The sequence below is a fragment of the Symphalangus syndactylus genome, chromosome 5 (genome assembly GCF_028878055.3).
Source record: "Symphalangus syndactylus isolate Jambi chromosome 5, NHGRI_mSymSyn1-v2.1_pri, whole genome shotgun sequence".
Taxonomy (NCBI): Eukaryota; Metazoa; Chordata; class Mammalia; order Primates; family Hylobatidae; genus Symphalangus; species Symphalangus syndactylus.
In genome coordinates, this window is record NC_072427.2 from 58,119,557 (window position 1) to 58,145,909 (window position 26,353).

The window sequence follows — 26,353 nt, forward strand, 5'->3', positions numbered from 1 at the left end:
CCAGGCCCAATTCAAGTCCCCATCAATAGGAACAATCACCAACTGGCCTTCCTTTTTCTAACTCTTATTTCTGTCCACTCTGCTGCTTAATCTTTCCGAATCAAGGCTGGGGTCATGTCGCTCCTTTGCTCAAAGGCCTTCCATAGCTTTTCACCATCTACTGAATTAGGTAAATACTCCCGAATCTGGCATTCAAAGCCTACTGCACTATATAGTATACAGACTTGGTTCAATCAATGTTTGTTGAATAAATACATGGCAGTAAGCTAAGACTATCTGTGGCAACAGTTCCCTAAAGTAGTATCATAGCATATTAAGTAATAAACATGTCCTCAAAAGATAAATACAAGACCTAGAATCTGTTTCACCCTAAAACCAAGAATATTGAGGAAAAATTAAATCTAACATATGGTACGGGGGGGTACAGGTTATATGGTGAGGGTTGTTGGTCAAACAGAGCTAGCTACTTGATAGAATGTATGTTTTAACACAGATTAAGTTTTCCAAGACACGTACGTCCCTTCCATGAATTCCTCACTCCAATATCAGCATATTGCTTCCTCCATTTGGCCTTTTGGCTCCACTAAATAAAGTTTCTTAGTTAAAACTTCTTGTATTACAAGTGGCAGAAATCCAACTAAACTGGCTTAGGCAGAATAGAATTTGTTCATATAACCAAAAAGTCCAGATTTATAGGCATGGAGCTCAAATGATATAAGGAATCTCTCTACATCTCTCAATTCTGTTCTCCCCTCATGGTATCAAAGATAATCATTACAGCTTCAGAATTACATTCTTCTAGTTCAGTAACCATAGCTACTAAGACAGTGTCCCAACTATTTCAGCAAAAGACTGGGGAACTACTCTCTAGAGCATAACTTAGAAAATGTGCCTGTCCCTAAACAGATCACAGTGACCAGGTGATGTGAATTATCATTCTTCAGTCCTGGGTTGATGATCACCTCTAGATCCAATAGATCAGCTTCATCCTAACCATGTAGACTGCAAAGAGTGAGACGTGGCTTTTCAAAAGAAAAGTGGGGTGATGTTACAGACAAAAAGGAAACAGATGTGGAGAAAAAAAACATTGACATTCACCGTAGAAAAGTTCTGAGACATAAAAGTGAGAAGGGGGTGTGGTCACCGTCTTGCTGTGCTGTTATAGCCTCTCGGTGCCACTTCTGATCAATGAGTGGGTCCCTCTGTACATTTCACCACCCTTGCCATTTTGTGCCTTCATCAGTAAAGCTTCCCATGGCCCTGCCACTCAGCAGAGGCGGCAGCTGCAGGCCTTCTTAAATTACTGCTTGGGACTGAGCATTGCGATTGCTTTAAAGCTCTCCCAGGTGATCCTAATGTGTAGCCAGGGTTGAGAGTCACTGGACTAGGAAAGCCCTTGGTCTTCACCATGAGCACATACAAATATTGCATTAATCTTCTAGTATGTATTTGGCGTCTAATAATCTGTGTTCTTTTGAATAAAAATATCTGAGATTATTCCTTTCATTTTCAGAAACTGATCCACAAAGTCTGGAAGGAGAGGAAGGAAATCTCACCAATCAGACACTAAATAGCGCTCCTTTGTGCTCCTTAATTATGGATTTTGTTTTGTTTTTTGCATAGGATCAATTCAATAGTAGATGAAAAAAGTGCTTAATTTTCATTTTTCTGGATTTTTTTTTTTAATTTGGAACGGGAAACAAATCATGGTGCCTTGTTTGCCACAAGGACAAATGTTAAAGATATTATGTGCCACTCCCCTCCACTGAGGTTTTGATTTCTTTGAAATCAGAGGCAATTCAAATGAAGTTATATTCCTGGAATATATAAAATCCCTTCTCGAATCCATGACTACTCTATCATGGAATTCTTAAATAATTTAAAGCGACTGAGTTTTTCCACCAGCCCCTCTGTAAAATAACATAATGCCTTAGAACAACATTATATCTAGGGAGGCCAAATGATGTGGTACAACGCAGAGTTTGAATCCCTGATCCAACACTTACTGCGAATCACTTAGCTTAAGAAGGTCACCTAATTTTTGTCTTCCATAAAATGGAGGAAATAACCTCTCTCAAAAACTCTTGTAAAGTTTAGAGATAATACATAGAAAGCTTCTGATGCACAGTAAGCCGTCAAGAAATGTTAGCCATCATCATTTAGGAAAATAGTCTTTTAAAATTCAGTCTTGAAGATTAGTTCTAGTTGAAAAAAGGTAGACTCTTCCTAGGTATACCAGGGCACTAAAACAATATGTGCAAAAGATTAAAAGAAATATCTAATGGGATCATTATACAAATTAGTTATGTTTGATGTTCAAACGAACCCTTCTCAAATTTGGATATCTAAATTACAGCTTAAAAAAATTCAGAATAGGTGGGGCGTGGTGTCTCACACCTGTAATCCCAGCACTGCGGAAGGCCAAGGCGGGCGGATCACTTGAGGTCAGGAATTCAAGACTAGCCTGGTCAACATGGTGAAACCTCGTCTCTACTAAAATACAAAAATTAGGTGTCTCAAAAAAAAAAAAATTAAGAATAAAGTCTGTTAAATGGCCAACTTTGTATGGTGAAATTTTGGTAAAAACTCCCACTGTTTTAGTGACTGAGCCCTTCCTATTTTCATGTAGTTCATCAAGGATGTGCTTCATTAATACTAAATCTCTAAATGTTTAATTTCCCAAGCATGACTGATTGGCTATAAATAGCCTATTCAAAAGTCCCAAATTTCTTTCTAAAAACCATCTCTAACAACTCATGGTTGAAGGCTTTTTTGTGCAGCAAGTCACTAAGTTAGGAAAGTGGCTTCTAAATCTACACGAGATAACAACAATAATACCAACCTCACAGTGCAGTTGTGAAAAACAGATGAGATAAGGTGGATGAAAGGGCTTTGCAGGTGATAAAGCACTGAGTAAATGTTACGCTTTTGCAGCTGTGGCTGCCACAGCTGCTGACTAAATGAGTTTATCCCCGGTCATGTGGAGCATACATCCTCATTAGAGACATGGTGTGTTATTAAGCACCACATGAAGACAGACAGGGAGTTTTCCTAGACTTCAGAGGAGAAAGATGGGTGGAAAGATCAAGGAAACACCACCGTGAGGCAGGTACGGCACCAGGCCCTCATGGATGGGCAACAGTCTAATAGGAGGCAGAAGGCCACTGTGGGCAGGCAGTCCAGGAAAGCAGCACGCAGTGTGCACAAACAGTAAGGAGCCTGGAGGCCCACAGCTTGTGGAGGCTGAGAGGGGAAGGTGGGTGCAGAGAGCAGAGAGTGGATCCCATAATGTCCAAAATTTTTTCAAGACAGACCAACCCTACATCTACTCTTATTTGCTGAGTACCTCCAAGACTCACTGAAAAACTCCATAGATTTAGCTGGGGTTCTTAGCACTTCTGCCCATTCTTCAGTAGACCAGAAAAAAGAAAGGAAGCAGCAGAAAATGGGCGGAAGTGTTAGTTGCAAATCCTGGCAACATGCCCAGAATGGAACCAACTCAGCAGACAAGAAGCGAAGGCAATAAAAGAGCAATGTACGCTACAGGCAGGCTGGAGCAGAAACTCAGGAAAGGAGGGAAGACAAATTACTGTAACAGCCAGTTTGCAGGGCCATGAAACCCGAACTCTTTTGGATCCGCCTTCCTGGTGAGTCTTCTGGCTCTGAAACTTTGGGAAGGAAAACTGATACCCATAAATAACTGTGGCTCTATAACTGCGAAGTGCGATAAACGTTTCATCTTGATTAAACGTAAGGTGATTCCTGACAAAGAACTGTGGTTGGCTGACTCTGTGGAGAGTCTTGCAAGATGCTGTCATGACTACACGTGGGAGTTTGAGAAAACTGCAAGATGCATGTTGCAAAAAGACATGTTGAGCTTTCTGCTGTTTTCCAGGCACTGTATCAGGAGCTGGTTGGGGGAGTGACGAACGAGACAGGATCCTGTTAACAAGGAGTAGCAGACTTCCCATGTTACATTCTCTCAAACAGAGAGGAGATCAGACCAGATTTGTTTCTCTTCAAAAATATACTCTCAAGAAAAATCAACTGGTCGGATCATCACTACCTAACCACAGATCTCCTTCCTTACTCTTCAGAACAAGAATCCGTCACATCAGTAATGTCGTGGTTAATGCTCCTCCACATTCAACCTGGACTCTAAAACCCTCTAAATAACTTGATTCTGTTCATACACAGACCACCCACTTTACCACAGTCTCAAAGGATGGACCAGAACAACTATTTGAGTTAATGAGTAAACCTACATTTAACTGTAAATAATACACTAAAAATAGATGACTATTACTTACTAAATGAAACCCAAGTGTAACTTTTCATTAAACTCAACCTGAATAAAGTTTTTAAACACTGGTAAACCTTTTAAAACAGAAACCAATCTGCAAGCATCCTAAAGCTATTCAACCAAGATAGAAATTAAAACACAAATATTTTCCAGTCAAACTCAGCACCATTCCAACTGAAGCTTCCACTCAGTGCTGTGAAACCCTCTTTGGACGTAAGCTGTGCTGAACCTGTGATTTCAGGCAGGTTATATTACAATGATAGGGGAAACCAATGCCACATCCACTTGCTGTGTCTGTAGAGAACTAACATCTTGCAACATATCCAAGATATCATTCCTCAGCCTCCCTGAAGAATTCTGTTGGTAATAAATGAGACAGTGCTGTGTTTCCGAGGGATCTTATGCCTCTGTTCATTCTACAACAAATGGAGAGAGATGGAAATAGAAGAGACAGCAACAAGACAGGAGAAAGGGAAGAAAGGGGAAAGGAAGATAACAGAAGGGCAACGGGGGAAGGGGAAAATAGAAAAATCATAGCAGAATGCCCAGACATGACGCAGGTCAGGTGACAAAAAGGGCAAGAAGGATGGGAGAAAAAACCAGGAATGAGGCCAGAGGAAGATGGGAGAGGAGACAGCATGGTGATGGGAGCAGGAGAGAGTAACAGAAGTAGGATGGAGAAAATGAGAAAGCAAACAAATTGCTCTGCGAAAAAAAAAGCAAGAAGCAGATTTATAAACAACCAAAGGCCATAATTCCCAACATCTTCAGAGAGCAATGATTAGAAGGAGATCAGTTGGGAATTTGATCATGGCTGTTGCTTAGGCCAGACCATCAATGGGGTCTGGTTCTGGGCCTGATCCTTGAAGGATCTCAAAGATTCACCAGCCTCTCTGCGGACTCCAATTGCCCGCCATTTGCTGATCAACAAAATCATTCTTTCTACCTCCTAAAAGAATTTTTATTCCTATGACATGGCAAGGTCCATTTACAAAAACCTCATGCAAGTTCTCATAGTCATTACACTGAGAATGAGATACCGTGATATTTTATGTAAACACATACCGTGTCCGGAGTCCGGTGGGTTCGTGGTCTCACCGACTTCACGAATAAACGCGCAGACCTTCGCAGCGAGTATTACAGCTCTTAAAGATGGTGCGTCTGGGGTTTCCTGCTTTCGGTGGGTTCGTTGTCTCACTGACTTCACGAATAAACCCGCGGACCTTCACGGCGAACGTTACAGCCTTAAAAGGTTGTGCGGTGAATGTAAAAGCGCTTAAAAGTGGTGTGGACCCAAATGGTGAACAGCAGCAAGATTTACTGCGAAGAGCAAAATAACAAAGCCTCCACCCCGGGAAGACGACCGCAGCGAGCTGCAGAGGCTAGCGTGGGTGGCCAGCTTTTATTCCCTTATTTGGCCCCACCCATGTCCTGCTTATTGGTCCATTTTACAGATTGCTGATTGGTCTGTTTTACAGAGTGCTGATTGGTCCATTTTACAGAGTGCTGATTGGTCCATTTTTATAGAATGCTGATTGGTGCATTTACAATCCTCTAGCTAGACACAGAGTGCTGATTGGTGTATTTACAATCCTCTAGCTATGCAGAAAAGTTCTCCAAGTCCCGACCTGACCCAGAAACCCAGCTGGCTTCACCTTTCAGTATTTTAAAGCTCAATGTAACTCTTGGTGAAAACAGCAATTAGGCAACACCACAATGCAGTTAGCTACCAGAATTTGGGGACAAGAATTGAAACCACTCAGTGAAATCTAGAAACTTCAGATTATAAATATGTGCTTTAAATATAAATAATATAGTATGCCATACTTCTTTTCCAAATGAGGTAAATCACTAAACTTAACTGAGCTGAAATAAATCTGAGGCTGGTGTAGCAATGTGTATAAATAACAGTGGTAAGATTACTAAAACACTGTTGAAATCTGGGTATCTCTGAGAGCTTTCTCAGTACCTGCACATGGGTAAGTTGAAATACTTCCTATTTCTAACATACCTTTCAACTGACAGGTTAAACTGGTATATGCTGATGCCCACTTCCTGGCATGCATGCCATGCCAGACACCTCCATAAACATGACCTTATGAGTCTCACAACCGTCCACTGTGGTGGGTGAGTCAATAAAAATAATAACCATGCACATCTGCACATCCTGATTTTAATAGAGCTTTTTTTTTTTTTTTTTTTTTTTTTGAGATGGAGTCTCACTCTGTCAACCAGGCTGGAGTGCAGTGCAGTGATCTCCAATCCTACATACCCTGAAATGACCTTTGCCTTCCTTTCCACCTGGGGCAATCATTCAGACCAGTTAGGCAAAGGATCTAAACTAATATCTTCCACAGCTGGGTCGGAAGAAAGTCAAGAATTTTCTCTTCCCTCCTTTCTTTATAGCAACCCAATCCTACAGATGAGGAGACTGAATCTGAGGGTGGCTCAGGTCACACAGTTGATCATTGGCAGAGCCAGATATGGACCCAGGGCTTTACTCCAAGTCTGAGACATTTTGTAAGATAACCATACTGCCTCCATGGCTCACACATCTGACCATAAAAGAGCTGACTAGCAATTTTTTTTTTTTTTTTTGAGACAGAGTCTCGTTCTGTCACCCAGGCTGGAGTGCAGTGGCACAATCTCGGCTCACTGCAACCTCCGCCTCCTGGGTTCAAGCCATTCCCCTACCTCAGCCTCCTGAGTAGCTGGGACTACAGGCACATGCCACCATGCCCAGCCAATTTTTTTTTGTACTTTAGTAGAGACGGGGTTTCACCATGTTGGCCAGGATGGTCTCAAATCTCCTGACCTCGTGATCAGGCCTTCCAAAGTACTGAGCTTACAGGCATGAGCCACCACACCCGGCCTATTTTTTCATTCTTGATCCAAGTTCCTGCAAATTCAGAAAACCTTCCTCTTATGCCAATTAAGATTGCCCTGCTAGCATTTTCTATTTCCATTATTTATTATAACTATTTATGTCATTGAGGAGAAATTCATTGTGTTCAGAAGACTGTACAGAACTCAAAATATTGCCCTGCATGTATACACATAAATATACATACTTCAAAACTAAATATATAGACACTTTTTTCAAATGCTTAGGGCTAAGCATCAGTTTTATGAAACAATGTAGAAATATCAACAAAGATTGAGACAAGTTGTGGGCTGCACTGTAGTTTATTATAGCAAAGATCAGCAACCTAAGAATGAGATAAGAAGGTTTAAAAAATTAAGGTGATTTCATCCACTGGAATATGTGCAAACATTAAAATTAATTTTAAGCAATTTTGATGACAAGAAAATGCTGTGATATAAAGCAATTTTGTTAATAGATATATGCATTTTTAAAAGCCCAAATTATTAAGTGATAATTTCAGAGTTTTAGGGTTTGGAGCAGTTTTTATGTATTAGTTTTAAAAATAATTTGAGTCTCCAGTATGTATGTAATACCACACTGAATATTATTAGAGTCTGTATTCGTTTTAGAGTCAAAACACTTACATTTGCTTGTCTATTAAGATGTTTTGATTTAATTTTATTTATTTTTGGGCTGTTATAATTTTTAAAATTTGTACTGAGAAAAACTAGATGGGAGATTTGGTTCTATTTCTTACTAGCTGTGTTTCTTTAGCCAAGGTTACTTCAATTCTAGGCTTCGGTTTCTACATCTGTAGAGCAAACAATACTTGTGATGGTTGTCATAGAGTTGGTAGGAGAATCAGATAGAATAATGTCTATGAAAGAGCACTGCAAACTGTAAAAAGCTGTATTAGGCCAAGTGCGGTGGCTCATGCCTGTAATCCCAGCACTTTGGGAGGCTGAGGCAGGTGGATCACCTGAGGTCAGGAGTTTGAGACCAGCCTGGCCAAATACAAAAAATTACAAAAAATACAAATACAAAAAAATTAGCTGGGTGTGGTGGTGGACACCTGTAATCCCAGCTACTCGGGAGGCTGAGGTGGAAGAATCACTCGAACCCGGGAGGCAGAGGTTGCAGCGAGCTGAGATCACTCCACTACACTCCAGCCTGGTTGACAGAGTGAGACTCCATCTCAAAAAAAAAAAAAAAGCTGTATTAAAATCAGGATGTGCAGATGTGCATGGTTATTATTTTTATTGACTTTTATGGCTCTCTTTCTGAACAAGTAAATGTCAGCTGAAGATAGAAACAAGTGTTGAAAATAATCTCTAATCATAACTAGTCATTGAAATACTTTCTCACTGTGTGTCAGTGTGGCCCAGACCACTGCATATTCTTCATGATCTCTCACAAACTGTGAACGTAATAATATGCAACACCAAGTGCTTGCTGCAGGAAATATCCTTCAAAAATACAACTACCCCACTGTGAGTTTCATACAGAGAGATGATAACATCACTGTAGGCCACCTCCTCAAAGCAACCAGCCTGAGCAGCCATGAGGATAGGCCATCAGGAAACTAATGGGGAGGGGAGGTCCGTGCCCTGGAAAAGTGCAGTACAAAGTGTAGTCAACACTTAACTAGGTAAGTGGCCTCTGAGGGCAATCCAGCCTCAAGTGACTGAAACATCTCTACCATGCTATTAAATGCTGTTTAAGTAGATGTGATAAAAGCACTTTAAGATCCCCAGAGAAAGATACTACTCTGAATAGCACAGATCATTATTTTTCCACACCTGCTTTGTCCCTCTCTACAAGAAGGAGAGAACAAGATAAAGGCAGTCAAGTCCCAGGAATTGCCCTGAAATGACCTTTGCCTTCCTTTCCACCTGGGGCAATCATTCAGACCAGTTAGGCAAAGGATCTAAAATAATATCTTCCACAGCTGGGTTGGAAGAAAGTCAAGAATTTTCTTTTCCCTCCTTTCTTTATTCCCATTACTCACTCTCTAAGTCCTCAGCTTGTCTCCCCTTCCCCCTCTTCCTTCTTCTTTCTTGGCTGTAATATGCTTGTCTCAATTCTAATAATACCCAATATAAGCAGCTGAATATTTTCAATAAATCAGCACTTCTCCAAAACTACTCAACAGCTTCAGCTTCCCTATAACCACATTTCTCATTCCTGCTCTCTTGTACTTTTTCTTTTCTTTTCTTTTCTTTTTTTTTTTTTTGGTGAATAGGGGAGTACTCTACCTTGGTCCACTGTAGTCTATCACTTTCAAGATGAAAGAATCAGCTAGTCTTTCTCAGACCTCAGCACGTAGGCTTCAGCTGTAAAGAAGCTGCCTGTCTGCAATTGGCTCCTGTAAGGAATACTATATTTCTTTCCAATGCAGCCCACATCATGTCATTTGAGAAACGAGCCTCAGACCAGAGCTGACATAACATTATGAGGCAGAGCTCTGTAAGTCACAGATAAGTGCCAGGTCGTTTGCAGTATTAACATTATCTGCATGTATCATACCCAGGATACTCACCAACCTAAGAGCAGAGGGAAGAATTGCAACAGGAACATCCAAACCTGCAGCTTTCCAGCCTATTATTCTTCTTGGTGAGACATCAACCTAAAAGAACTTCGGGGGCCTTGGTGATTTGTTTCCTAGGAACACCTTTAATTTCCTTTTGTAATTTCAGACAGCACAGCCACCTGAACTCTTCCATCACTGTCTCTAGCTCCTCCCATGCACGTGCCTGCCTGGACCTGTACCTCTCTGACCACATCTTCAATCCAACCTGTACCTCTTTGACCACATCTTCAATCCAACCTTTGACCACAATAATCCAACCTGGAGAAGTCCAGAGGGGTTGTTAGTCTGTGAGCACACACCCCCCTCTACTGGACAAAACATGAAGAAACATACATGCCTGGAAAACGACCACAGAATTCTGGAACAGAAAGGAATGTCTAATTAATTGCCCTCGCTTTGTAAACCCAGGCCTACAGAAGTGCCCCAAGTCACAGACTTATAATAGGAATAGGGGGCCAAGCACTGCATCCCTTTGCCTCCCACATCAGGCACCATCACTACATGGAACTGTGTGTCCCTCAACAGTTCAACTCACATGAAGAGAGGATTATGCAACTGAGTTCATGGGAGTCTTTAGGTTATGAGTTAGAACTCTCCCAAGGCACAGCCATCAACAAAGAAGGAGAGTGTGTGGTTGAAAGAACAGTGCGCTGGGAGTCAGGGACTTGGTCTCTAGTCCCAGTTCCAGCACCTACAGCCTCTGTGACTCTGAGCAAGACAGAGTCCCTGAGCTTCTCAGGGATCAGTCTTCTGGTCTCTAAGGAACCTCTCACAATATGAACGCAGGTCTATGGTTCTCTGTAAATGGCTGGGCCAAAGAGTATGAACAGGGCCATAGAACTGTAGAAGAAAGAGCATTAACTGGAGTGCTAGACACCCGTTTCCTAATTCTGGCTCTGGTGCCCATTAGCTACTTGACCTAAAAGAAAGTCACTCTCTGGAACTCTGGCTTAGAAGTAGAGATGAGGCTAGATGACCTTCTCAACCCCACAGTTTCTGTAATTATGGCTAATGATAACTGTAAGTATGAACGCTTTCTTCAAAGGATCCTAAGAGCCACAGGGGCATGTTGATACATCTTTGGGACAATGGAAGGAACATTAATGTTTCTACTCGTTTTATAATAAATGTAACTAAGGGCAAATATATCAAACTATTTGCTCAGAGTTCAGAAAAGCACAATTAGGTGTGCCTACTTCCAACCTGTGCTATGGATGAAACATTAGTCCAGGATACTAAGTTCAAACCACAAAGCTTATATAAGCCATGCTAGCCATCTATAAAATGTTAAGTAGACCTAATAAATTACAAAATTAGATAATTAATTCTACGTCTCATTTTATTTCTTATTTATTTTGAGGCAAGGTCTCACTCTCCCAGGCTGGAGTGCAGTGGCACAATCATGGCTCACTGCAGCCTTGAACTCCATCAGGTGATCCTCCCACCTCGGTCTCCCAAGTAGCTGGGACTACAGGCACACAACACATGCCCAGCTAATTTTTTGTATTTTCTGTAGAGATAGGGTTTTGCCATATTGGTCAGGCTGGTCTCAAACTCCTGGGCTCAAGTGATCTTCCTGTCTCAGCCTCTTAAAGAGCTGGGATTACAAGTGTGAGCCACCACACCCAGCTAATTTACAATTTTAAGTGGGATTATAGAAAATAACATAACGATTAAATAAAGAGACAAAACTGTGGCAAGGATGCCACTGGATGGCCCAGGGATGTCTCAGGAGGCAGTTGCGGGGGAGGATGCTAAGTTAACAGTTCCACCTCACCTCACCCCAAATTACCCAATGAACAACAATCTAAATAAAAAGTGTGTGTTTGGCATGTAAATGCAGTTTCAAAACAAGTTCTCTAGCTGCCTCATCACCTCACCTTGCACCTGGCTGCTGCAATATGGGAGTTCTAGATCTGCTAGACCTTAGGGGAAACAGCAGTCAATTGGGGTAGCCTCGCAACCAACATTTGGGCTGTGGGCCACAAAGTCAAGTGGAGAACACCAAAACGAGAAGAAAGAAAAGAACTATGATCCTGCAAGTTGCTTAACCTCTCTGACATTCAACTATCTCACTTTTTCTGAAAAATTTAAAAATAAAAGGGAAGGCCAGGTGTGGTGGCTCACGCCTATAATCCCAGCACTTTGGGAGGCCGAGGTGGGCAGATTACCTGAGGTCAGGAGTTCAAGACCAGCCTGGCGAACATGGCAAAACTCCATCTCTATTAAAAGTACAAAATTTAGCCAGGCGTGGTGGCTCATGCCTGTAATCCCAGCTACTCGAGAGGCTGAGGCAGGAGAATCACTTGAACCTGGAAGGTGGAGGTTGCAGTGAGCCGAGATCGTGCCACTGCACTCCAGCCTGGGTGACAGGGTGAGACTCCGTCTCAAAAATAAACAAATAAATAAATAGGAAAACATTTTGAGTTACAGTGTTTCACACCTAAAATAAAGGTAACCTATACATGCGAAATATTTTGCTTTTTGAGTTTCTCCCCTCATATTATCTTCCAAAGCCCTGCTTTTTTTGGTCTCCCAAGGAATGTTTTTTAAGTGTCAAAATTCAAACAAAATGTTTGACTTGCACTTTAGATGTTAAATATACAACTATTTGAGGACCTTGCACTAGAAGTTTCTCTACATAAATTATTTTTTCAAAAGGCCAGTGTAACCTTTTGAGAGTCTTTAGCATCTCACCCTTTTTCTGAAGTCCTGTCTTGTAAAGATGTGCCCCTAAAAATAAAGAGAATATTGATTTTGAAATGTTGGTACAAACTGGACAACAGCAGGAAGATCTCAAAATAAGATAAGCCACAGCACAGCACAGCACAGAATAACCCAGTTAGGGAGGAGAATGTCTGCTCTGTCAGTCTGTCTTCCCTGGCACTGCTTCTCGCTGGCATCAAGTAGGAAAGATCCCTTTCAGCTTGACACAAGTATGCACTGTCCTTCTGAAATATGAGAAAAGCAGTTCCCTCAGGAACAAGGAGGTCTCTTGGCAGAGGTTAGTGAAGCTGGAGAAACGGAGAGCTTGGCTGGCAAGGACTGTGTAAGATGGGACTCTCTCTGTTGGAATGCTAGTGGAATCAGTTAGGTTACTTCCCCAAGGTTATGCAATGTTCTTAAAATATACTACTTAACACTGGATAGAATTCTCATCGTGCATTGCGTACCAATATTAACTGTTCTATTCTATGAACCAAAAAGACCATGGAATGTCTTTTCCCATCACCCGCATGCCCTGCTGTACATACAGTATACAATTTACTGATTATGTTTTGGTCTTCATCCTTCTAGAATGAGTGTGCACTCCATGAGGACAGGAACTAGCTTTGCTTTTGTCTGTTTTGTCTACTGCTATGTCTACTATACTCAGAACAATGATGAATATATGATAGGGATTCAATAAATATTTGTTAAATAAAAAATTTTTTTGAATGCTTTTGAAGATATAAATATAAATAATCAGAATGATGGAGCCGTGTTCACTACTTAAGTTCAGAGCAGATGGCTTCATGGCCACTGAAATCATCCCCATGACATCACAATGTGGTACAAAGGGAGGACAGAGGATCTAACATCAGTGTTGGCCCTCTGCTGTTTACTTAGCAAGGTATCCTCTCTGAGTCTTAGCTCCATCCTCATTCAAAGAGAGATGTCATTATCTGCTTCAGGGAAAGGATTGTTAAAAATCGCACAAAAGCACATGTCTTGGAGAGGTTTAAATTTCATGGAAGAATATGAAAAACACACATTTTTATGCATATATACAGTCTACCCACGTAGACAAGAAAGACATATAACCATAAACACAGAGGCAGACGTGTTTGGGAAGAGCTTCATATAGGACTATGGAATAGTTCTTAAACTCCCACTGCCTGATTTTATAACATATTTCAGGGTGAAAATATCTAAGCAAGTGGTTTTTCTTGATGAACCATGTTGTAGTTATTTCCTCCTGAAAACAGAAGCAAGGACCATGGTAATGGCTCTACAGCATTTGGCTCTGAAATGTGTCATCAGTCAAGATAAATTTGTGCTGGTCAATATGACCCTAAAAACAATGTTTTCTCTTTAATTTCTATCACCTGTTTTAAAGGTATTTTATCTGATATATTGAATGCAAGTCCCTTAAATGATTTCTGGAACGAGGTAGAACATAACCAAATAAATAATGTTTTAAAGTAGACAGAAACATGCCAGGCATGGTGGCTCATGCCTGTAATCCCAGCACTTTGGGAGGCCGATGCAGGCAGATCACCTGAGATCAGGAGTTCGAAACCAGCCTGGCCAACATGGTGAAACCCTGTCTCTACTAAAAATACAAAAATTAGCCAGGCACGGTGGTGGGAGCCTGCTACCTGGGAGGCTGAAGCAGGAGAATCGCTTGAACCCAGGAGGCGGAGGTTGCAGTGAGCCGAAATCACAACACTGCATTCCAGCCTGGGGTACAGAGCGAGACCCCGTCTCAAAAAAAAAAAAAAAAAAAGTAGACAGAAAAACAAACATACCCTCCCCAAACAGGGATTTTTAAGAGAATCTGATAACAATGTATGTAAAAGTTCTGGGTAAGCAATAAAGTGTGTACCCATAGATGTCACTGAAATTGGTTCTTATTCACAGCTGGCTTTCAGCCCATGCCACCCTTGCCTTTCCCCATTCCCTGTTGCCATGGGACCTTCATTGTTGCCTGCACTCAGTAGCAAAGCACCTCTTCTACATTTGCCTCTTTTACTTAAGAGGCCAGGGTAGGAGTTTTAGAAGCATTCCAGAGTTCCCTCTGCCTACCTTGAATGAGAAGGGTAGCTATATATATTTCTAAGAGGAAAAAGGAAACCTGTATGATTCCAAACTAATCCCAAAGAGTAAGACATGAGTGATCAGTAAAGCCCCAGATTAATGAGCTCAGAGGATGATGTTTAATAATATCATCAAAGAAGTATCCACATTTCTTCCCAGGAGAGGATTCTGATTTTTGTTCAGATTCCATACAAGAAATTACTTTTCCTACCAAAACTGGACAATGTATTTCCTTTCAACATACTATGTAAAATGCTTGCACATTTCTTTACACTGGGGTATGGCTTCTCTACATGATTACAGACATCAGAGGTAAGAGGGGAGCGTCAGGTATTGTGGTTTCTTAAAGAACCCACCACCATACAGCTTGCCCAACAAATTGCCCTTCTGTTCTGGTTCTGGGTTTTCAACCTGTCCCCTGTTACAAGGCACAGTCCTGAAGAGATGAGGGACTGCAGCTGCAGTTGGTCAGACCTGGTGTGACTCTGGGTTCTGCCTCTTATTAGCTGGGTGACATGGGCCATGTACTTCACTTCTCTGACTTTCCATTTCTTCCTCTGTAGGATGGAGATAATATTAACTATTGTGTAGATTACGGTTTGGCTTCAATACAATATTTATCAAGTGTCCAAGTCAGAACCTGGTACACAAGAATAAAGGACTGCTGTTGCTGTTACTGTTATTTGTTAACCAGTATCCATAGGCACAACTGCCTGCTATGACACAGGAAAACGAAAATGATGAAGGCACATGAGCAGATAAAATAAACATTGGAAAAGGCCTCCAGGAAATGCTTTGTCAGCAGGAACACTATCATTGACTGCCTGCACTTGAGGGAATCAGATCTCTATCAAGTAACCTAAAGATAAGTAGGTGAAATGCATCACCAACTCTTAGCCCCTGGGCTCTGCAGCTGTTGCTCCTTATCCTCACTAGCTTCATTCAGTTTCATTTTTCTTCCCTTTTGCTAATGCAATGTGGCCTGTGCAGGTGTCCCTATATTTCCATCATCTCCTCCTCTGACATCTCTCCCCAGGGACAGTCTGGCACATCCGCCAATGTTCCCAGCGACATACTGCCACCTTCCTCTTGTCTAACGTCTCAATGTAGGCATACAGAGGCTTGAATTATCCTAGCAAATTCTGTATTTTCATGGGTTACTAGATAACCTGACTCTTCCTGGAAGTGAGGATACCATTGCTGTCTTCATTAAACCAGGTACACAGCTTTGAAACGAAGCTTTGATTATTCTAAAACACAGGGTTCTTCTAAATATGAGAGCTATGATTTAGGGCTCCAATCTGGCCAAGATATTGGTTCACATCATCAAGCTATGTCCCTCCCAGCATGAAGAGATGGTGGCCATAGTAGTGGGAGAGGAAAACAAAGGGTTCAGGGCAGAGGCTAGGAGCAGCATCCTTCCAAAGTCTGCTCCGGCCGTTCACTATCTCTGACCTAACCTGAAAAGCTCCTCATATTTCAAGACGCTGGAGAAGTTCTTCGTGAAGTAATGATGAGTAGGTTCATCTAATCTCTTCTCCTGGTGAATGGAGGACTAGGAGAGGATGAGAGGTACACTGGCCATACCAAGCCCACAATTTTCCAGTCTGAGGATATTACTAATGATATTTCAATAATTATATAAGATTATGACACTTAACAGACTATCATAACTTAATGAAAAGGTAGACATTTAATTTATTTTTGAGAACTTCACCTCTTAATCCATGTTGACTAGGAGCCTAATAATTATATTGCACTGAAATGGAGTTGTATATCCCCTTGAGTTTAGATGCTAATGAAAATCTATTATGAATTTTATGAAGGCCACCAGGCAATTGCTTACTGAGGAAGTTTCAAGGGTTCCAAAATAAATACCTAAATAGCTGTTGTTGGCCGGGCACGGTGGCTCATGCCTGTAATCTCAGCACTTTGGGAGGCCAAGGCGGGCGGATCACAAGGTCAGGAGATCCAGACTATCGAGGCTAACAAGGTGAAACCCCATCTCTACTAAAAATACAAAAAATGAGCAGGGCGTGGACACACCTATAATCCCAACTACTCGGGAGGCTGAGGCAGGAGAGTCGCTTGAATCCAGGAGGCGGAGGTTGCAGTGAGCTGAGATCGCGCCACTGCACTCCAGCCAGAGTGACAGAGTGAGACTCCGTCTCTAAATAAATAAACAAATAAATACCTAAGTAGCTGTTGTTATTGAAACTCAATGTCACTAAAGATCCAAATAAGCTTCGTGTTACCTTTAAATTGGTAGTAGAACAGAATGTGGAAGAAAGGAAAGCACCAAAATTCAAGTCAGAAGATCCGGCATATTCCACCAATAGACAGTTATGATACTTCAGATGGAACCTCATTTTAATCATCTATAACATGAAGGCACAGAGCCAAGGGATCCTTTTCACCTTTACTATTTAATTATCATTTTAAAAGGCGACAAATACCAACTAAATCATATACTCCTATGTGGAGTGTGTAGAACTGCCACTGACTTTTTTTAAAAAGATACGAAAAATTTCAAATGTCTTTAGGGTGTATGTTTCCAAAAATTTAAATTTCCTGAGGGAGAAATATTTTATTTTTTAAAATATGTTAACATATTTTCTCTCTCTAGGCAAAGTATATTTATTTCTCTTTTTTAGGATTAAAAATAAATCCTGATGATGCCACTAAGCAGCAATATCCCTGAAAGAAAAGCAATTAATAACAAAGAAAAATAAAATTTATTTTGTCCCTATGCAACTTTCCACCTATGGTTAAACACACACACACACACACACACACAGACAGCTTATCAGTTTATCCCCTTTAATTAAATTGAGAGCGGGAAACACATTCAACCATATGCTGCACTGCAGGTGATGAACAATTAAGAACTCTTCAAAAATAAAGTTGCCCTTGAACTAATTTTAGTGGGTACATCAAAAAAGAAAACAAAGCAACCATTACAGAGCGTGTGAAGTTCAGATCCTGTTTTGAAGGGGTCTGCTCAATGGAAGAGCCACTGGGGCAAGGAATGACAGATTCCCCCATCCGATGTTGATTCACGACTCAGGTATCAGACACTACGATCAAGGCCACGCACACACAGAGAAACATTATATGATTCCTGCCACCCACGAGCTGGTGATCTAGTGTCAGACTCACATGTAAACAAATAATTACAACAATGTCAAGTGCTTTAAGACGGAAGAAGCACAAAGCAATATCTGGAATATAAAAAACGAAATGCTTAACTCTAACCAGAGAAGTTAGAGAGCTTTATGGAAAAAATGACATGTGTGCTAGGTCTTGACAGATGAGAAGTTTATCATGGAAACAGCAAGTGCAAAGACACAGAAGTAAAGGAAGGAAGGAAAAGGAAGGGGAAGAAAAGAAAGGTAGAATATAAATTTGAAATAATATTTTCCAATCTAATATGTATAAACTAGGATCTTATTTTAATTGTCATATTCCTAACTACTTGTGAGGCTAAGTATATTCTTATATACTCAATTCATCATTCAGACTTTCTTATAAGTGAATTGACTATCTCCTTTGCTCATTTTTTTCCTCCTGGGTAGTTTGCCTTTCTTTTATTAATTTATATGATTTCTTTACAAATGTTGGATGCTAATTGTCAGTCATAACAGCTACAAATATCTTCTCCCAGCTTTTCTTCTTACTTTGTTAAATGATATCATCTGTCATAGTCAAATGCTTTTCCTTTAATCTTAATTTTATATCATTTAAATATAGACAAATTCACCAGTAAACTTCATTATGTTTTGTGCCTTTAAGAAACCCTTTCCTAATCCTTCCATATTTTCTTCTAAAAGCCATTAAGTTTTCCTTTTCACATTTCAGTTCAAAATCCACCTGAAATAGATTTTTGTGCATGGCATAAGGTACATCCAACTGTTTTTTTTCCCCATATGGATAACTAATTGTCCTAGCATCATTCATCAAATAATTTATCCTCTCCCATTACAAATAATGGGAGCTGTTATAGGTAACATAATGTCACCCATCACAGGTAGGATCCCCTGGAAAATAAACCCTGAAAAGAGATTCCATGCAGAAGGTTTAGTGGAGGGTGCTCTTTGGAGCAATACCTATGGGAAAGTGAGGGAAGCAGGATTGGAGAAGACGCAATTTTGACAGAGGCCTCAGGTGATAATGTAGGGAGCACGGAGACTGGGATGGCCCTTCAGAACTGCCCTACACAAGGCAATGGTGCTGAACTTCCGTACTCTCACACACAGATAAGTCATTGGTCAGGCCTGCACTTGAGAAGAAGGTGTAATCTTGGGAATACCTCCCCCCTTACAGCTGAGTACCTTCCCAGGAACTGCCCTCTGCAAATGACACTTCAGATGGAACCTCAAAATGGCAGAGGTAGCTCCCATTTGGAGAGGGCAGTCCCTGGGGAGGCACTCAGCTGTAAGCCTTTGGCTGGCAATGCCCCCAGCAGCAGAGAGAACAGGGTGTTAGTCTTGCAAGGGGGATCTGGGTGGCACACACAGCATACACTGGACCACCTTGCTCACTTTGACATCGTGATACATGGACTACTCTGTTTAGTATAACTCTTTTCCCCATGAAATAATTTTCAGATATGCTTCCATCCTGGTCACCAACACGTAATCTAATCTGTCAATAATGCCCTTCAAATATGTACCTATAACTACACCAACAACTCCAGATTCATCAGACTCTATAAAGTACAGTAGCACATTTTCTCCCTTGATATGAATATCTATTTCTAATGTAGCCTGACTTTTTGTTTTCAACAGCTATACATTACCCAACTGGCTCAAAATCAATATGCTGTCAGCTAAAATAGAAACTGGGGTCCCTGATGTCCTTTACTTGTAAGTGGGTAGTTTAATCTCAATGCAGGATTTTTCCATTATCCTCTTGAGTTTAATCTTGTTCCATTTAACTTAGGAAAATTTAACAAGCTCTGATTTTGTCACCTAACACCTCTCGCCGTTTCTATTTTTCTCCAAATTTGATACAGGATGCCAAAAAGCTGTTAAAAAAAAAAATCCCATGAGGGCAGAGAGCAGAGATGAGTCTTGTGGCATGCCAATGATACCCTGACTTCTACTTCTACTCTCGGAAACCCATCCCATAACCCATTCTGTAAAGATCTTGCTCTGCTAGGTAATATTAATAGCAGGAATTTTATCAGCATATTAATATAATGACTTATAGTGAGTTTTATACATAGCTTTTGGAAATCAATCACATGACCTCAACTTATATTTGCATTATACACAAGTTTTCTAGCAACAGTGCTTACACAGAAGGGAAACTTCCATGGTGGGCATTAGGCACCCAGCAGGTGAGCCTTGCAGGACTCCCTGAATCACAGTCTACAAGAGTTACAGGTCCCTGCCTGGCCTTCTAGTTCACCAATGTGTTGGGCCATAAAATGTACCTTGGTTCAGACGTGCTGTCCTTTGATCATGGATAATGCAACATGGTTAATCTGTGACCAGTGAAATACATGAAACATTAAACCGCCTCTGGCTTCTGTTTCAAGTTTGATCACTTGACTGCCCCTCAGTAACTGGATTTTACAATAAAGTTAAGTCTCATTTAAAAATGTAAAGCTGTCTGTTCTGGTAAAGCCAATCATATGTTGTAAAGTTATTCCATTTAGAAGAACAGTTTCTTTGTTCACAAAAGATTTGGCTTTGAGTACCCAAGTTCCATTTAATTCTACTCCCATCTCTGAGTACATTTAGATTCCCAAACCCATGCAAAGATGAATAGTTTCAAGGTTAGTTAAAAACAAAAAAAGCATTTTCTAGGGTAACAGCATCTAACATGGATAATAATCACATAATATGGCATGAAACCAGTTTCATTGTTTAACATAGGAAAAATATGAAAAATGTATCCCTGTTACCAGTTTTCAGACTAAGTTCTGTCATCATTAATCCATCCATTTATTCATTCATTCAATAGAACACTTAGTGAGTATATGTCATGGGTCAGTTTCAGTAACTGACCCAGGTATATAATGATGAATGTGATACCATTGCTATCTTTGAGGAGAGATTTTTTAAAAACCAAAAATAAAGAGACATCTGTTTCCATTTTGAAGTGTTCTATCACTAGCAGAAACAGGTTCCAAATGAAGATGGGACACCAAGAACAAAGCAAGGCAAACCCATTTTACTCTGCTGGGTGGCATGTCGCTTGCAGCCACTGCCTTATCACTGTAGGCTGGAAGGTTGTTTTTAATTAAAGTCAACAATCACAATTTTCTTAAAAGAATCAGTACCTGTTAATCTACTACTTATGAAACTGCAAAGCGTGCATCCAAAGTAAAAGATAAGGTCCTATATTCAAAAGCTTGATAAGAGCTAAAGATTAAGTTCCTCTTTTTTTTTTTTTTTTGAGACAGAGTCTCACTGTCACCCAGGCTGGAGTGCAGTGGCGCGATCTCGGCTCACTGCAGGCTCCGCCCCCCAGGGTTCACGCCATTCTCCTGCTTCAGCCTCCTGAGTAGCTGGGACTACAGGCGCCCGCCACCTCGCCCGGCTAATTTTTTGTATTTTTAGTAGAGACGGGGTTTCACTGTGTTAGCCAGGATGGTCTCGATCTCCTGACCTCGTGATCCGCCCGCCTCGGCCTCCCAAAGTGCTGGGATTACAGGTGTGAGCCACCGCACCCGGCCAAGATTAAGTTCTTTATCACAGAAGAATCAGAGTTAATATTATAAAAATACAGATAAGAGGCAGATAATTGAGGTCCAAAACCTATTGCCTTGATAAAAATATGGTATGGAAATCAGGAGGAACAAAATTACTGTTAGATGCAGAAATTGAGAACACTTTGAAGAGGGAAAATGTGACTTCATGTGATTCAGAAATGATTGGGAGGAAGAAAGGGGACCTTTGTTTTTCTTTTCTTTTGCTCTTTCATCCTTTAAGATTTCACATTGAAATGACATTAGTAGTCAGACATACCATTCCAATTCCTTTCTGACTTGATTTAATTTAGAAAATGTTAAAACCCTGATTTAATTCAAAGGCTACTGAGTGAGCCAGTTTGAAGCTAGACACTGTGGGGAGTACCTCAGAGGTATCCTATATGATCTCTGCCCTCAAGTTTTTTTATTAATGCAAATTAGGTAGAAATCCAATATTAGGCCGGGCATGGTGGCTTAAGCCTGTAATCCCAGCACTTTGGGAGGCCGAGGCGGGCAGATCACGAGGTCAGGAGATCAAGACCATCCTGGCTAACACGGTGAAACCCCATCTCTACTAAAAATACAAAAAAATTAGCCAGGCGTGGTGGCGGGCGCCTATAGTCCCAGCTACTCGGGAGGCTGAGGGAGGAGAATGGCGTGAACCCAGGAGGTGGAGCTTGCAGTGAGCTGAGATCGCGCCACTGCACTCCAGCCTGGGCGACAGAGCGAGACTCCGTCTCAAAAAAAAAAAAAAAAAGAAATCCAATATTAACCTACACGAAACATTAAGATATCGATGAAGATGCTATATAAGTAAGTGCCTTAAAAAAAAAAAAAAAAAACAGAAGCAAACGTAGCAGCTTTAATCAAGAACAAATCAGGAAATCCACACAGAATAAATAACTCATTGTGAGCTATTATTTGTAGCATCATTTCATCATTGGAAAATACCAAAGGGAGTGGGATTTTAAAATCCTTTCTGCCCCTATGAACCAGCAATGATGTGTAATTATAATAAAGCTGATTTTAAAAAGTGCTTTATGAACTATTTTCATTGATATTATTTCATTTGATTCTCAAAAAACTGCTATGAAATTTGACATAATTTCTTCCAGCAACTGCAATCAGGGGAGTAATAACAAGCTACAAAATCGGTATTTCACTGACTCTACCAATTTTGGTGCTTCTCTCTCCCCCACACCAATTTCTCCTGAATCATTCTAGAAATCATGTGTGCTCATGGATGTAATCCTTCCTCCTCATCACTGCTTTCATCTCTTGCTCCGGCTGCACAAGGTGCCTCTTGATGCTTCCAAAATGGGCACCAGGGCTGCTGTAGTCAAAGGTGCCAGATGTGTTGCCCAAGGCACAACTGCCTACCTCTCCCGCTTCTCCTTGGGATAAGACAAAATCTCATTCATTCTACCATCAATAAAACCATACTGGATAAAATCTAGTTCATTATGCCCTGTCACACCATGCTTCCATAGCACCTCCAATAAGGACTCTGCTTCCCCAAGTCTGTACATCCTGTTATGCAGAACTTGCTTTCAATGTCCTAAAGAAATTTTAGTAACATTACTCTTTAAATTTTCACACTGCTTTTTTTATGGCAGTCCTCTCTCCCTGTCTCCAGGCATGAGTCCACGGGGCTGGCACAACAGAAAATCTGGAGAACATACGTCATGCTATTTTCAGTGTTGTCCCTCCCTGTGGTAGCCGCTACCCTCGGATGTGGCTCAAATTCTTGCTTCCCTTAAGATGAGCTTTGTCCTGTGATGATCATCTCAGCACTCAAGCAGAAGACTCTGGACAGGCGTGACTGTCAAATTATCCAGACATGCCCAGACAAGTCTGAATCCTAGGGAGAACATAGCTGAGGCCCAAGCTGCACACCTTATTTACTCTCCACAATTCCTCTGGGCTCACCTGGAAACCAACAGCTTTACTCAGTCACAGGAGCACTTCTGGGTTCTCCCTCTAAACACAAAACTGAAACTAAAAACTTTAACATTTTAGAAAAAAATACATGAAATCTGAATGAACTGATTTGTGACTTTATTGTGAATAAAATTGTATTACCATGAATTTTTTTTTTTTTTTTTTGAAATGGAGTCTCTCTCTGTCACCCAGGCTGGAGTGCAGTGGTGTGATCTCAGCTCACTGTAACATCCTCCTCCCTGGTTCAAGTGACTCTCGTGCCTCAGCCTCCCGTGTAACTGGGAATATACCATGAATTATTAATACAAAAATCTGAATCTCAGTGTTTGAAGTCCTCACTCACTTGCTTAGCATGAAACCCAGTCCTCAAGAGAGGAAGTCCCTACCTCTCTTGAACACCTCTTCAACACTGCAAAACTGTTGGGCTTCTGATGATAAAGTTCTTTCATTTCTTTGTGCTAAAGCTCCTTCTTCCTCAAGTGTAGGGGCCCTCCTAGGAGGATGAGGAAATGTTTGTCCACAGACATTCTGGCCCAGAAGTGTTCTCTCGTGGTACTTTTCCTTCAGTAGTTTGCTGTTCTCCCTACTGTCCAACATCCTTCCAGGACCCCTCAAATCTGTCTGTATCCTATACATCTCTGAATTCCAATTCTGACCTGATTTCAAGTTCTTTCCTATAAGGCTCTGAGCCCTTGTTTCAATGTACTAGAACAATCCACGACCGTGAAAAAAAATTCCTAGAACCTTCTATGAGAGGGAAGAAACTCCAGAACATGCTGTGATAGGAGGCTGAGCTGCCAGGGCACACAGAGGAACTCCAAGGGGATGGTATGATCTAATATCACAGCCCAGGGGCCACAAAGATACATTAGATATGGTCTGATTCCAATTTCAAAATTATCTAACAGAAGTCACTATCCCTGTAAGTGATCAGAAAGCAAATACAGTGAGATCAGCACCACAGTCATATATCTGCTCACAGCTATCAAGAGCAAGGGGGTGGGGCCGCAGTGGTATCTACTGTTTTCAAAAAGTGCTCTCTCAGGAGTCCCTAAGAAATAAAACAAAACAGGCCGTGGCTCACCCCTGTAATCCCAGCACTTTGGAAGGCCGAGGTGGGCAGATCACGAGGTCAGGAGTTCAAGACAAGCCTGGCCAACGTGGTGAAATCCCATCCCTACTAAAAATACAAAAACTAGCCAGACGCACACCTATAATCCCAGCTAGTTGGGAGGCTGAGGAAGGAGAATTCCTTGAACCTGGGAGGTGGAGGTTGCAGTGAGCCAAGATCGTGCCACTGTACTCTAACCTGGGAAACAAGAACGAGACTCCGTCTCAAAAAAAAAAAAAAAAAAAAAAAGAAATAAAACAAAACATACGCTTTCAATATTCAGTACTCTGCTTTATCAATTTGATATAATACTTGTAATCCAATTACAACCTGAAAAGGTTGTCTTTTTCTAATGTCCCAACCAATAATGCCATGAGGCAGAATGTTGAGTTATGTTAACAAATATATCCAATGAATTACTCTCTAAAATTTAATATCTATTTATTTCAAAAATAGTTTTCTCTTTTACATTTATCAGTGGTGGTTACTTTTAATCATGGTGTTATTCTGCTATTTCTACACATCTTTGGAATTATTTCAGAAGGCTGTGCATAGCCAAAGGCCACAGACTGCCACCCTTGCTTTTTATCTTGTACTCTGAATCCAAAAATAGAGACAAGTGAAAAGCAATTCAGTGGAAGGTGTTATCCTCAAAGCATAATTCAAACTTAATCTGGGGAAAAATGCACAGGCATAGAGTTGGCTTGGGATTTTAAAACATCAGATTTTGGCCATGGTTCTGGCCTTTGAATCACATTCCCCTTTAAAAAGCAAAACAAATGAGAAAAAATACTCATTTATTTTATACAGAAACTGACCTTAAAATACAAATTGTTCATTAGTAGAACATTTATTTCGTATTTCACATGCCAATGAGCTATTCTTAATTTGAGATAATTGGAAAAGGCACTCTTTAAAATTCTCTTTATGCTTTACACAAAAAGCAAGCAGGCACAATGGGATCTCAATCATTGTTAAATTTTAAGAGCTTTGTGTGTTGTTTTTTGAAAAAAAATACAAATATTGTTTCTGAATCCCTGGACTAAAAATCATATTACCAGGACTTCTAATTCACTTTCTCTTTGTATGAACTTTTAACAATAAAAAGATGGTCGACCTAATCAAATTTAGAGGAGAAAGGTCACATGAGAAAGAAATAAAACACTGTAATAATCATTTAAGTATTAAGATTACCACTGTTCTATAACAAAACATACACCCATATACCACATAAACACACATTCTTCTTTCCCGTGTTGCTCATTTAAAATTCCATCCTATCTTTCACAACCATTCACTAATAAATGGGAGGGAAAAAATTGTAGCCACTACTTCCACTTCTTTATCACATACTCATCTCAGCCTCTTATAATCTACTCATAGATGTCGTTCTACCGAAGTAACTCCCTCAAAGAGGGTTAGAAGCAACAGTATTTTCCTGTTCTTTATGGCATAATTCATCCCCATCATCCAGACTCCCATCGGCTCCTCCAGATCCACTCCCCATTTTTCTCAACCTGCCCTTGGCCCTGGAAGGCTGACCCCGTAGACCGCAGCCCCTGGCTTGGCTCCTTTACACTCTGCTTTCTGGTTGGTTCAGTTAGAGGAGGTTTACAGGAAGTGGTCCAGAGGAGGGTGAGGCCAGGATATTTATCCCCACAGCTTCCTCTCCGTTGGGTGTCTCTACCACAAACCACTGTTCCTGACAGAGAGTCCCCTCCATTAATCTCCCCTCTCTGGGCTCCAGTGACCACACCTTCCCTTGCGCTTTCAGCCTTGCAGCTATCTGTTTCCATTCAGGACTCTGAGTAATCCAGGGGCCTCTCTGAATTGCTTTCTTCCATTGGTTTCTGGATTATGCTCTATCCTCATCCTATCCCTACCTCCTGGACTAGTGCTTTTTGGGCTCGGCTTTTACAGCTCTCTAACAACCTACATTTCCCCTTGTTACAATGATGTATTCTCAATGCTAAAATTCTTGCCTCAAAGAACATGGGAAAAACATAGAAAAGTGTGATTTAGCTATAATTGTACTCCCTGAC

At 40.9% G+C, this 26,353-nt stretch overlaps 1 protein-coding gene across 13 annotated transcripts in view; it reads right to left on the minus strand.

The window, feature by feature from the left end:
* FMN1 (formin 1) overlaps positions 1-26,353 on the minus strand; it is a 441,973-nt gene that overhangs the window by 367,643 nt on the left and 47,977 nt on the right. The window contains exon 1 of one of the 13 annotated variants that reach the window (XM_055278587.2): positions 5,369-5,505. The exons of the other annotated variants lie outside the window; for them this stretch is intronic. The gene's annotated coding sequence lies outside the window, so the exon portion shown is untranslated. Of the gene's footprint in view, positions 1-5,368; positions 5,506-26,353 lie in introns of those variants that run through there. 13 annotated transcript variants of the gene reach the window in all.